We start from the raw sequence: 13,270 nt of genomic DNA, 5'->3' as shown, positions 1-13,270 counted from the left end.
ATTTTGCATCCCTGCAGCAATTGCTGACAGCTACACAGCTGCTGTCTCACAGCAAACATGGGGGAGACTGAGGAGGTGCTGTTCGAAAGGAATAATTTGGGAAATTTCTCAGAAACCTTCATCTGTTCATTCTTGAAACATCACATGGGTTTGGTTGGTTATCTCCCCTTCCTGACGTGCTGATAAGGCCACTGAGCATGGCCTCTGTGTACCAGTGACCCCTTTTCAAGTTCACAAGATCAACTGCCAGCCTGGCTCCGTGACTCTCAGTGGAAGAGGAGGTGGTGGTGTTCACAGCAAGTAATAGTTACCTACAACACAGCAGGATTAAGATTCCTCAAATGCCTGGTATCTTGTGGTCACTGCTACCTGTATCTGTCCAGAGAGAAGGCAGTGAGGAGAACAGTGGTGGCCTCAGACTCTAAAGCCAGCTTACTGCCTGGGCATCGTGGGAGTTTGCACAGATTTTTGGATGAGATGACCCAAAGTGGCCTTCTGGTATCAACAGTTTCCCCTTGAAAGTTTGCCATATCCTTTTCTAAGGAAACCACCAAAAAAAAAAAAAAAAAAACCTGGCAGGATATCATTTTAAATGCCTGACTCTGTGCCAGGCTCAATGTGACTATAACCCAGAGGTCAGCTGGGGGCCTTCTGCTCCTTGCATTCTTGACTTAACTTCCTTGAATTGCTGCACCCCTCACATATTGCATCAGACCTCCATTTCCGAGGTCTGGGGAAGTTCAAAGTTTGTTTCCCATTCATGCTCCTCCTTCAAGGTTCTGTGAAATCACAGAGATGTTCAGTCTCCAGATCTGCCTTCCCACCCACTCATGAGGCAGAATCAGCCTTTCTTCCACACCTACAGCAAAGCCCAAGACACCCATCTTCTCAGATTACTTGAGGATCAGGGTAGAGGCCAGAACATCAGGAGTGCGGCATGCTGTCATCATGTTCACCCCATCTGCTGGGTCCTTCTCTCTGCAGTCCTCACCATCTTCCTCCTGAATACCCCAATTCCCCAGCTCCAAATATTCTTTTCTGTCTTATGTGAAGAAATCTTTCTCCTTCAGACCTTAGCACCAAGTACCAGAGGCTCAATTTCTACACTGAATACACTAATGAGACATTTTTCTAGGGAAGGAGCTGAGACACTCTCGGAGGAATTCCAATACATGCTGTGAGAGGGAAACACCTTCTTTTAATTAAAAGAGGAGCATCAAGTGCAAGAAGCAGGAATCGGGCAACTCTGTATTGTTTCTGCTGCAGGTAAAGTGCTTCAGGGGACCTGGAGCAGTCCAAGGCTGGGCTGGCCTTGAGGTCACAGTGTCACAGGAGGAAGAGGTCACTTCCGGCTGCAAGCCTCTGAAGAGGAAGAAGTTAAGACAGTAAATTTGCCACAAATAAGGAGCCAAGGCACAGATAAGAGCCCCAGGCATGGTGGCATCCACCTGTTCTCAATTCAGTACACATGAATTCACATATAGGGAAGCAGGCAACATTTGTCTCCTGAAAGGATCAAAACAAAATGGGAATGAGCTTGGAAGTAAGAGAATGGGAGACTTCAGAGCTAAAAAGCAAAACCAAAGGCTGAAAGTAATGGGAGTTAACGGTCTGTGACCCAACCTTCCTGAAAAAGACCAGTAGTCAGAATAAGTGACCTCATGAGTGATTTAAAGCTCCTTTCTTGGGAAAATGTCTGGGAGTCCACTTGAGAGGCTCAAGCTGTTTTTGTCTTGAGAGTCCATTTGGATCCATGTAGCATGGAGAGGTAAGGAAGGTTACTGCTAATGCCATCTCTCAGAGGAGCAGAGACGGCATTAACAGTAACTGCAGTGGATCAGTGGTATCACGTGTATTCTTTAGTTTTCACCATCTATAGAGTAGGTATGAGTGTATCTCAATTTACAGGTTAAAAAAAAAGTTCAAAATGATGATGTGAACTGCCCAAGATCACAGAATGATCTATGCAGTGACAAAGCTGGATTTCCACCATGGAGCTGCCGCCTCCAGAGCTCCAGAGCCTTATAATCTAGAGAGAAGAGTAAACAGATATATGTTAACTCAAAGTCAAGGCAGACTAAGATAAACATGTAATAAAAGAATAAGCCACAAGCATGAGGACTGTCAGGGACGGAAATGTTAATCTTGCCCTTTTGCTGCTGCCTCATTAAAATTTGCACTGACCACATCACAGGCAGTGTCAGGAGAGAAGAGCTACAGTGAGGAAGTGAGGAAGCAGCACCCAGACTGCATCTGCGCTGTAAAGAACAAAGCAAAGGGTAGACGCTTGAGACACAACCAGATCAAAACTGCAGTGAGCACTGTCTCCCTGCTGGTACATGACTCAAAGCAAAAAAGCATCCTCAATGCATGAAGCTTTAAGGAGAAGGCACAGTACTGGGAGCCAGGAGAACTAAGCTTTCAAGCTGCAACTTTTCCATCATCTTCAAGTGTGATCTGGAGCCAACCACAGACAGCACTTTGAAACACTGGGCCACATTGTCTGCAAATTTGAGAATTAGACTAGATTGATTTCCCCATTCCTTTGCCTGCCCTGAGTTTCTAGGGTTTCACCATGATGCCATGGACTCTGTGGACAGTCATGCGCAGAGCAAGGCAGCCCCTGAACAGACACCCAGAGAGAGGACCTCACACAGCATAAACCACCTGTGTTTATTCCACCTGACCACATCCTAATCGGCAGGGTAGTGCTATTGTCAGGCTGCCCATCAGATAGAACATTCCACCTCACAGATGGATGCATTTCAGTGGGTCGCCAATAAACTGCAAATAAATCCCTGCTTCTAGGATCAGATATTCTGAAACAGCAGAAGTATTAACAGACTCTTAATTGTCGATGTAGTTCCCCTGCAGAACCAAAAGCAAGCGAGAATCTCCTTGTGCATTCAGCTTGAGAGTTTGGTATTTAAACCCCAGCATCCTCTGCTGCCTGAGTAAATGTAAATGACTCTAGGTTTTTGCCTACTAAAATTAATGATCATTCACTCAGTGATGGCGATAATAATACTAATAATAACTTCTTACGTCAATACTTTTCAACTTTTCGGACGACTGTGACATGCTTTATCTCACTTGAGCTTAATGATAGCCATTCAGCATAAGTAGGGCAAGTATTATTATCCCCATTAATACTTAGAATAGCTAACATTGAGGTGGCCCTTTGCATTTACAAAGTGCTGTCACACATATTTTCTCACTGCACTAGAGGCCGAATTCCTGGGCATGAGCACTACCAGGTCCCAGTCATCTCTGTACCCTGCAGTGTTTACATGGGGCCAGACACATGCAAGTCACTCAATACATGCATGTGAGATTTTAATTTCATCCTCATGAAAAGTCCATCAGGTTGCAAGGCAGCTATTTTTACCCCTTGTTTTCAAACAGGGAAGTTGAGGCTCAGGGAGTTTCACCGACACATCCAAAGTCATATACAGGAGTGTGTGGATCAGGAAAACTCATAAATGACCCCAGAACACTGTGCTCTTTTTCCTCCATAACAGTGCTTGTCAAACTTGATCACCTGGTGATCTTGTTAAAAGGAAGATTCTGATTTAGCAGGTCCGGGGCAGGGTGCAAATGTCTAAATTTCTAACTAGCTTCCAAGTGATGCTGCGACTGCTGGCTGGAAGACCACTTTGAAGAAGCCAAAGGACCTACAAGGCCAAGAGCAACTGAATGACTTGCCCAAGGTCAGCCCCTGAGTTAAAAGTAGAAATAGAATTGTGAGTTATTTCACTGACTCACATTCGGCCCTGGGCTAGTTCTAGACATTTGCCCTCATGACTCAATAAAATGGCACTCAGAGACTTCATGTGAGTGAGTCCCTACATACTCCCATCCCATTCACAGTTGGGAAGAATTTCTTAACCTCTCACACTCAAAAATACCAAAAACAATATTTCATTGTTGTTTAAAAAACACACATCAAGACATGTAATCAGAGTAAAAACTGTACTTCAGAAAAATCAGGTTGGTATAATGCTACCTGTTATGCTACTAAATTCAATCCCCAGTATTCTGTTGGTTTTATCCTTATATGCCATCTTCCAGGTCCATTCGACACAGATCCTCTCTATCACTTTTGTCAGACACCCTGGATTCCCTGATGGTCTAGAAAATCCCCTCTGGGAAAGGTGGAAAGAGCAGGATCTGGCCTCAGATCAGTACCAGAAATTCAGATCCTGCCAATCAGGTAACACAAAACAGTAGTCAGTAACCAGGCACCAAACAGGGCCACATGAGCTGGCTGCATAACCTCTCTGTGAGTTTTATGTATTTATCCATCACCCTGACTCATTCCCAGAGCTCAGGCAGAGCCCAGAGCTATGCAGAGAGACCAGGTGTATTAGTCAAGGTTCTCAAGGTTTTCCAGAGAAACAGAAGCAACAGGAAATATACATATATATATTTATATATAAACACACACACATATATATGCACACATATATACACACACGCATATATATGTATATATTATATGTATGTGTATATCTACATATATATGTACACACACATATATACAGAGGTGGGGTGGGGAGAGAGAGAGATTTATTATTAAGAATTTACTCTCAAAACTGTGCAGCCTGGAAAGTCTCAAGATCTACAGTCAGCAAGCTGGAGACTCAGGAGAGCCAATGCTTTAATTCTAGTCTGAGTCTGAATGCCGAGATCCCAGAGAGCTGGTGGTGTGGTTCCAGTCTGAAGGCCAGCAGGCTCAATACCCAGGAAGAGCCGGTGTTTCAGTTCAAGTCTAAGGTCAGGAAAAAGTTAGTGCTCTAGTTCAAAATCAGTCAGGAAGGAGGAATTCTTTCTTACTGAAAGGAATATAGCCTTTTTATTCTATTCAGACCATCAACTGGTTGGATGTGGCCCACTCATATCGGGAAGGGCAGTATCTTTGACTCAGAGTCCAATTTAAATGTCAATCTCATTCAAAAACACCCTCACAGATATACCCAGAATCATGTCTGACCAAGTATCTGGGCACTCTATGGTCCAGTCAAATTGACACATAAAATCACCCATCATGCCAGGACATCAACCACATCTACCCACTGTTCAGCTACAGAAACAGAGCACCCAAAATCTAACATACTCTAACATCTGCCACTATGCATTTCCTATTTTCCAGAGCCCCTTTTTCCAAAAGGAATATTCTCAGTGTGACTAGCTAGCTACAGTGTGTGGGTCTGCTAGTTATCATTGCCTGAGGCATATTCAGAAGAGACCGGATCTGAGAGACCCCTGACCAGCAGTGGGGTGGGGCTGAATGGCACATGCCCAAAACAGTGTGGCTGGTTTCATTGCAGGACACTTTCTGTGGCGCCCAAGGGCTCATGCAAAAGGATGGGCTCTGACCTTATCTCCATCCCTTTGTTATCCCTGAATACTAGTTCTTCCTTCCTAAACTCAACCCCCTCCTATTTCTGCAGCTCTGGAAAGGATGATTTCTCAAAAATCAGAGGAACATTTAAAAATGAATAAAATGGAATTGGGAGTAGTGGAACAATTTTTGGATAAGAAAGTAACTAAAGAGCGTGCATAGACTCAGGTCATGGGGATCTCCTATGTGGTAAGACCCCCAACATGGTCCATCTCCCAAGGTTGATGGAAATAGATGCTGGAAAACTGGGCCCCAAGAAGCCCTCCTTGGCCCTGGCTTATTCTAGTTTATATGGTCATCAGGCAGAAGCCCTGAAAGAATTGCCATCGAGGGTTCTAGAAAAAAATAAGGTGTGCACTAATGGACAGAAGTAAAAAAGGAGGTGGGCTTGGTCTGGTTACCAGAAATTATGGAATATATTATACCCACTAGGTAAAGAAAAGCTCTCAGGAGAGAGATCCAAGATGGCTGATCACTAGCAGCTCGGGCTCGTAGTTCCCAGTGAAAGCACAGAGAACGAGAGGACGCCACACTTTCAGACGAATATTTGTTGCTCACGGACCAGGAGATTCCCAGCGGAGGAGCCCCACGTGTCGCCAGGGCGATTCTTGTGGCCGGCGCGGCGGTTTTGCTGGTGCCTTAGCGCGCCAGTTTTTGGTGCAGAGTCCGGAGATTCCTGGGCAGAAAAGCACCATCAATCTTAACACCACTGTTTTGGCCGGCGCAGTAGACTGCTCAGATTTCGGCACTGGGAATCAACAAGTTTGACGTCTGCTCAGAGACCTAGTTAGAAAGTCGGTAATTACAAAGACAACAGACGGATAAATATATAATGAAGGGAAGAAATCAGCGTAAAAAGGCAGAGAATACTCAAAATCAGAATGCCTCTCCCTCTACAGGGGATCGCAATTCCTCATCAGTAACGGAACAAGGCTTAATAGATTATGAGCGTGTTCCAATAACAGAAGCAGGTTTCAAAACGTGGGTGATAAGAAACTTCTGTGAATTAAAAGAACTTGTTCTAACCCAATGCAAAGAAACTAAGAACCTTGAAAAAAGGTTTGACGAAATGTTAACGAGAATGGACAATTTAGAGAGGAATATAAGTGAATTGATGGAGCTGAAAAACACAACACGAGAACTTCACGAAGCATGCACAAGTTTAAACAGTCGAATTGATCAAGTAGAAGAAAGGATATCAGAAGTCGAGAACCAGCTCAGTGAAATGAAACGAGAAGACAAGATTGGAGAAAAAAGGATGAAAAGGAATGAGCAAAGTCTCCAGGAAATATGGGACTATGTGAAAAGACCTAATTTACGTTTGATAGGTGTACCTGAATGTGATTAAGAGAATGAATCCAAGTTGGAAAATACTCCTCAGGATATCATTCAGGAAAACTTTCCCAACCTGGCAAGGCAGGGTAATATTCAACTCCAGGTAATACAGAGAACACCACAAAGATATTCTTCAAGAAGACCAACCCCAAGGCACATAATTGCCAGATTTATTAGGGTTGAAATGAAGGAGAAAATACTAAGGGCAGCCAGAGAGAAAGGTCAGGTTACCCATAAAGGGAAACCTATCAGACTTACAGCAGATCTCAGCAGAAACCCTACAAGCCAGAAAAGAGTGGGGACCAATATTTAACATCCTTAAAGAAAAGAACTTTCAACCCAGAATTTCCTATCCAGCCAAACTAAGCTTTATAATCGAAGGAAAAATTAAATCCTTTGCGAACAAACAAGTACTTAGAGAGTTCACCACCACCAGGCCTGCTTTACAAGAGCTTCTGAAAGAAGCACTATACATATAAAGGAACAACCAATATCAGCCTTTCCAAAAATATATCAAAAAGAAAAGAACATCAACACAACGAAAAATTTACACTAACTAATGGGCAAAACAGCCAGCTAGCATCAAATGCCAGTATTAAACTTATATATATTCTAATCGGATAAAAAGCCAAAACCCATTGCTATGCTGCATCCAGACCCATCTCACATGCAACGATACACAAAGACTCAAAACAAGAGAAGGAGGAAGATTTATCAACCAATCAGAGAGTAAAAATAAACAAATAAACAAAAAGCAGGAGATGCAATTCTCGCCTCTGATAAAGTAGACTTTAAAGCAACAAAGATCAAAAGAGGCGAGGAATGACATTACATAATGGCAAAAGGATCAATGTAACAAGAAGAGCTAACGATTCTATAGATCAACGAGACAGAAAATTAACAAGGACATTTAGGACTTGAACTCAGACCTGGAACAAGTAAACTTAATAAACATTCATAGAACTCTCCACTTCAAATACACAAAACACACATTACCACCTCACACCTATTCCATAAGTGACTACATAATTGGAAATAAATCACTCCTCAGTAATCGCATAGCATTTCATAGGTTTAAATGAAATATTGGTTGGCTGCTCATTTGTTATTTTCTTCCCTTATTCCTTCCTGTTTACATCAAGTATAATTATTGGTATAAAAGAGGTTTTCAGTACCCATTACTAAACTGCATTCTAGCCTGGGCAAGAAAGCAATACTCCCATTCTCTCTCTCTCTTTCTCTTCCTTTTTCCTCCTCTTCTTTATTCTTTTTCTTTATTTATTTCTTTCAAAAAAAAAAAACAATAATAACAATATAATGATTATTATATTATATATGTCATAAAAAAAAAAAAGAAAAAAGAAAAGCTCTCGCAGGTATTCTGCTTCTATACCCTCTTCCTGCTTCAAACCTGAAACAGGCTTGCAGGGATTCCAACCATGGTCACAAGTTGTACACTGCATATGCACATTTGTGTAACATGTAACATTCAAAAAATATGCCCAGTAGATGCCAGGCATGGCACTAATTACTGGGGAAAAAAACACAAAATAGCATATTAATCTTTTCCATTTGCAAAGAGCTGTATCATTTTTATGTACATGATCCCTATTTAATCCTTACAACTGATTTCTGAGCTATATGTTATAATCCCCATTTATAAATGAGACTCAGGGAAGTTTAAATACTTTATCTGATATTGTGTAAATAGAAGGTGGCAGAATTGGTATTACTAAGGCAAGTCAACATATACCAGCAAAGGGCACTAAGCAAGTGCCTCCCACAGTGATCTTAGAGTGTTGCAGAGGAGCTTCTAGAGCGGCTAACGACACCATCCTGAAATCCCTAGTATCCTTTTCTGTGTTGTCTTTCCCCGGCTCATCAAGCATTCAGGACTCTGATGCCCTCCTCCAGTTCCTTATTCATCACCCACCAAAGTCTGCTTTCAGAAAAAGCTCTAGTATTAATTAAAGGACCATTCAAGGTGAGCAGCAGTTGGTCTGTGACCTTGCCCGAGTAACTGTGCATTAAGTCTTCTTCCTACTTGCAAAATGAAGGGCATTGTTCCCCACTAAGGGAAAAGAGGTCCTTCCATCAATGAGAAAAGAATCAGGGAGAAGTTGGAAGAGATGTCTGAAAAATCAGAAAGACCTCTCTTCAAAATGGTACCATGTGCAAGTCAAGACTTCAAAAAAGAAGCATACTGAAGCATTTTGACTAGCTTTCATTACCCATTTATTCATTCTCCCAGAATTTATTTTTCTCTGATGATTTATTTATTTATTTATGAGACAGAGTCTCGCTCTGTTGCCAGGCTCCAGGCTGGAGTATAGTGGCGTGATCTCGGCTCACTGTCACTTCTGCCTCCTGGGTTCAAGCAATTCTCCTGTCTCAGCTTCCCAAGTAGCTGGGACTACAGGCGCACGCCACCATGCCCAGCTAATTTTATTTTTTTGTATTTTAGTGGAGACGGGGTTTCACCATGTTGGCCAGGATGGTCTCAAACTCCTGACCTCAAGTGATCCGCCCACCTCGGCCTCCCAAAGTGCTGGGATTACAGGCGTGAGCCACTGCACCCAGCTGATTATTTATTTTTTAATTGACAAAACTTTATAAATTATGTATGTATTGCATACAGTATATTATTAAAAAATTGTTATCTGTTATTTGCTAGAGATTGAGAAATGAGTAAGATACAAGAGTTAATGTCCTACTGAAGTAGAGAGAGAAATACAAAGAAGCGGATGATCACAGTTCAGGTGCCACAGCGGAATTATGAGCTATGGGTTCCTGCAGAAGCTAACTGACAGAGCCCGAGTGGAAAAGCATCACAGAAGATGGAAATGGGAGCTAAGCCTTAAGGGACAAAATGCAATTTCTAGACACGGAGTAGGAAGAAGCATGTTTCATGCAAAGGAAGCTATGTGAACAAAGGCATAGAGGTATGGAAGGGATGGAATGTTAGTGGCAGAAACAGGGTGTGTCCTACACCCTGTGTCTGATGTGGTGAGAGCTGTAGCTGGAAAGGAAATGGGAACTCGATCTGGAGCAAAGAGAAATCAAGAGAGATTTTCAAGGAGAGGAGAAATATGCTCAGAACCCAAAGTAACAAGCACATAGTAGGTGTTCAATTATATGTTGATTAAATATTAAGCTTTGGTTTTTAAAAATATAACTGGTATCTTGTACAGCGTATGGATTCACTAGGCAAGGGGATGAGACAGTAAGCAGAAAAAAGGCAGGATCATCAAGGATGAGGTTCCTCAGAGTCCAAGATCAGAGACATCTTTATGCCTCACTTCAACATGAAAAGGCCCTCTCTGTGAGATGGCTTACATGAGAAGCCCTTGAACTATTTCATGGAGCATAGTTTTTTGATGGAAATGAGGCTCTCCACCCACCAATATTTTTTTCATCTTTTCTATGTTTAAAATTCTCTACAAACATATCTTTTAAAACTATAAAAACAATCTTGTTCAGAAGAAATCATGGAACTATTTGATGGACAAACATATATTACAAAGCCACCAGCTTAGAATTTCAAAGCAACTTCCTGAGGCTCAGGCAGTCATTCCTAACCCTGAGTTCCTTTGTTCCCACTATGGTCCATGGCCAGGCTTAGACAGGATGAGGGGCCTTCTCTTGGTTAAAGTTGGGGATAGACTATTGCAAAAAGAAGAGTACAACCCATCTTTCCATACTCTTTATAGAGGATTTGAATCATAATCACCAAAGACACAATAAACTCTATAATCCTGAATGTTGAAATCCGGAAAGCTCAAAATCTCTAAAGTCTAAAATCCTGAAAATCATAATCACAGGATAGTTGCACCATGTTAGGCCAGCTCATGGACTATCTCCACGTGACTGCCCATAAACTACCCCTGTAATCCACTTTTGCACATGTGGAATTTTCTTTTTAGTTCATTTTGGTTTGGTTTTTAGGTTTTTACCTTTTTCTTTTTTTCTTGTTTTGTTTTGTTTTTCACTATTTTTCATGGTCAGCACTATTTTTTACAATTTTCTACACTATGTATTTCGTCTTCACATTATTTCCATTAGCGGAAGTATAAATTATATAGTGACTTTTAGAGCATTCTAACCTGTTTTGTGCATTTTTTGCAAACTTGAGTCCACGAAAGCGCATTATCACAGCATTGACTTTGCATGTAAACACTGTGCGTGTACATAAAACCTTGGAAATTTCCTCAGTAAATGAAGAGATGTGCTTTTTGTACAGCTGCATTTATGAAAGATAAAATTTCTCAAGATCTTGGCTTTTTGAACAAGTGCACATGCAGTGGTGACCCATCACAGTTTTTGAACAGTCTTGTCAAAAGACTTAGGTTGTCTGTCACAGTATTTCAGACGACTGCAGTGATAAAGTTGGGTGCACACAATTGCCATTCATCAAAATATGTATTTATATATTTCTCTTCTTTATTTCTTAAAAATGTGATTCGTCTGCTCACAACTGTTGTACCGGTGCAACTGTCATTAGTATAACTGAGTGCTTAAACTTGCAAAAATATGAATTTTCTTCTTGCCTATTTTACTGTGTAAAGTGGCCCGTGAAGTGTTCTGTCATGTTTTTATATTTCTCAAATAAATCCACATTTTAAAATGTAAGTAAATGTCTTTTTTAAATGCTTCAAATTTTGTTTTTCCAGAATTAAATTTTGGGGATTTTGATCTCTCAGGATTTCAACCTTCAGGATTATAGCGTTTGTGATTGTATCTCTCAGGTTTACACTTTGCTTCCTTTATATTATGGTCTAGTTCATGGAGGGCCTACTATGTGCAAGAAATTGTAGGGTCTGCTAAATGTCTTTAAACTCTGAGATATAAACTGATGAAATATTAAAGCATACGAAAAGCAAACACCACCTCAAAAGAGAATTCTACCAAGAACTATTACAAGGCAGTAAATAGCAATTTACTAATGGATGTGATATGAACAGTAACTGCTAGGAAGTCATGCCCATTGTTCACATTGAAGTCACATTTCCCCTAAGAGAAAGCAGATAGAAGACTGCACAGTTTACAATGCAGCTACGGGTCTAGAGGAGACATAGAGTACAGTTGCATACCCCTGATGAGATTCTTTCAGCCATTAGTTGTCATGAACCGGATGATATTTTTGTGTGCTTAGCTCTCTAGCAGACAACATGATAGGCAGAATGAGTAAAAGGCTTGGTCTCTTCTCTCCAGGAGCCTACAGTTGAATTTTAAAACATATCCAATTAATATTATAGAATAAGTAATTGCAATGTGAGGCTTACTAGAGATAGAAATAGAGTAAGAGAAACTACTGACCTACAACAGAGGTTTTATGTTGTAAAAGGAGACGCAGGACAGAGAACATGAGCCCAGATTACAATGAATCCTCTCAGTTATAAAATCCTGAACTTGACTTTTCAGCAACGAGGAGCCGCACTAGAAACTGTGCAGATTCAGGCGTGAGCTGACTGCATGGCTTAGAAAGGGTGACCGAATTATGAACAAAGAAAGAGTAAGAATCAGTTGGCACTCGCCTAGGTGGCATCTGGAGTGATGGACTTTGTATGGACTTCTGCAAGCGTATTAGTCAGGGTTCTCCAGTGAAATGGAATCAATAGGATGGATGCACAGAGAAAGAGAGAGATTTTAGAAAACTGACTCACACAAGTGTGGAGTGGGCAAGGCTAAAATCTGCAGGATAGGCCAGGAAGCTAGAGGTTCATGGAAGAGTTGATGTTGTACCTCAAGCCCTAAGACAGCTGACAGGCAGAAATCCCTCTTCCTCAAGAGACTTTAGTCTTTTACCTCTTTAGGTCTTCAACTAATTGTTGAAGTCCCGCCCACATTATGAGGGTTAATCAGCTTTCAGCAACATCTACTAATTTAAATATTGATCTGATCTAAAATATAGCTTCACAGTGACATTTAGATGAGTGCTTGACCAAATATCTGGGTACCATGCCCTAGCAAAGTTGACACATAACATTAGCCATCATAGCAAGGAAACCAGGTATCTTCCTTATCCCTCCAACCTTGCTTTCTCTTCCTGGTGGCCTGGTTTCCTGTAGAGTACTGAGCCTGCTTGGAGTGAATATTTTGATCTTACTTAAAGAAACATTAGACTGAGAGCATTGGCTCATGCCTGTAATCCCAGCACTTTGAGAGGCTGAGGCGGTTGAATCACTTGAGGTCAGGAGTAGGAGGCCACCCTGGCCAACATGGTAAAACCCTGTCTCTACCAAAAAATACAAAAATGAGTTGGGCGTGGTGGCACATGCCTGTAGTCCCAGCTACTCAGGAGCCTGACACAGAATAATCACTCGAACCTGGGAGGCAGGGGCTGCAATAAGCCACGATGGTGCCACTGCACTCCAGCCTGGATGACAGAGCGAGACCCTGTCTCAACAACAACAAAAAGGAAACACTAGAAAGCATTCAGTCAATTTAAAGTAGAGTCAGTTTTTCTACAGCAAAAACTTTCCTTATCTTCCTAAATCCACTTTTCTCAAGACCTCTATCAGCTACATCTCT

Source organism: Aotus nancymaae, unplaced genomic scaffold (assembly GCF_030222135.1).
Source record: "Aotus nancymaae isolate 86718 unplaced genomic scaffold, 86718_ANA_hifiasm-v0.15.2.pri h1tg000079l, whole genome shotgun sequence".
In the NCBI taxonomy this organism is placed as follows: domain Eukaryota; kingdom Metazoa; phylum Chordata; class Mammalia; order Primates; family Aotidae; genus Aotus; species Aotus nancymaae.
The sequence above is the reverse complement of the archived record's forward strand: the minus strand, read 5'-3'. Positions refer to the sequence as shown.